Consider the following 1415-nt stretch of genomic DNA (forward strand, 5'->3'; position numbering starts at 1 on the left):
AAAAAAATAAAATTTGAATAGTAGTTGTATTAATTGTGTATGGATTTTATCCTATCACTGACAGCATTGTACTTCAGGATACATCTTGAGGTGTTCTTTCTGATGATGAATTCAACACCATGCCTCTTCAATTTGTTATTCTCAACATAGCAGATCATGTGATCATCAGATTCAAAATGGCCAACACCAGTCCATTTCAGCTCACTAATGTCTAGGATATTGATCTTCAGCTATTCCATTTCATTTTTCACAAATGCAAGTTTTCCTAGCTTCATACTTCTTACATTCCATGTTCCAATTCTTAGTAAATGTTTGCAGCATTTTCTTCTCATTTTGAGTTATGCTCCATCATCTAATGAAGGTCTACAAATCTTTACTCCATCCACATCATTAAGGTTGACTTCACTTTCAGGAGGCAGCTCTTCCCCAGTCATATTTTGAGTGTCTTCCAACAAGAGGGGCTCATCTTCAGCCACTATATCAGACAATGTGACATGACTATTCACAGAGTTTTCCAGTAATATATCAGTCAGTGCTTCATCGCTGTCCATAAAGTGTTCAGTGGCCAGTTTTTAAGTGGGTGGTCCCATCCTTTTTCTGTCTTCGTCTAGAAGCTCCACTGAACCCTGTCCACCATGGGTGACCCTGGTGATGTTCGAAATACCAGTGGTGTAGCCTCCCACCTCATAGCAACAAGCACACTACCACAGTAGGACTAACTGACAAGTGAGAGTGGTGGAGGTGGTCTCTAGTGATTTGCTATCATAAATTCTGCTAGGATAAATTGTGCAATTTGTGCTCTCTGTGTCTCAGTGACCAACCAATAAGGAAAGTGTCTGAAAGGGGTTGCAAGGGAGTCAGACAGAGGATGCAGGCATGTCTGGGGCTCCTGACTCATCTGCTGGCAGACACTTCTCAAGTCAGTGCCTGCATTACTTTAGGTGGAGACATTCTGCAAATACTCCTTTATCCTGTATCCAACAGCCAAGGTAGCTAGAATGGACATTTCATTTTTCAGAAGCAAGCACATCCCCCTTGAGGAATAACATTACATTTTCTTGGCTTTTATGCCTTGTGTAAAATGTACACTTTTCAGAAGCCCAGGAGAAATGACTTCGAATGAATTGCATTTTATTAACAGTGACTTATATTGGTAACAAAGAAACAGAGGAAAGGAAATTTGCAATTTCTTCTCGTCATCAGAAAAATCCAAGTGAGAGTCAGGAACAGCGGTTGTGTAACTCAGGCAGGTCTTGAATAAATGCAGGGTATCCACTGTCCTGAGCTCCACTTGGCCAGCCTCAGAGGGTCCTTATGATGTCCTCCATCTGTACAGACTGCCTTGTACGTGGCAGAGCCAAAAGTGTGGACAAAGCTAAATCGTTACGAGCTGCGAGCTGTGAAGACAATCAAAC

Source organism: Orycteropus afer, unplaced genomic scaffold, assembly GCF_000298275.1.
Source record: "Orycteropus afer afer isolate SDZICR_OR568_19922 unplaced genomic scaffold, OryAfe1.0 scaffold00754, whole genome shotgun sequence".
NCBI lineage: Eukaryota > Metazoa > Chordata > Mammalia > Tubulidentata > Orycteropodidae > Orycteropus > Orycteropus afer.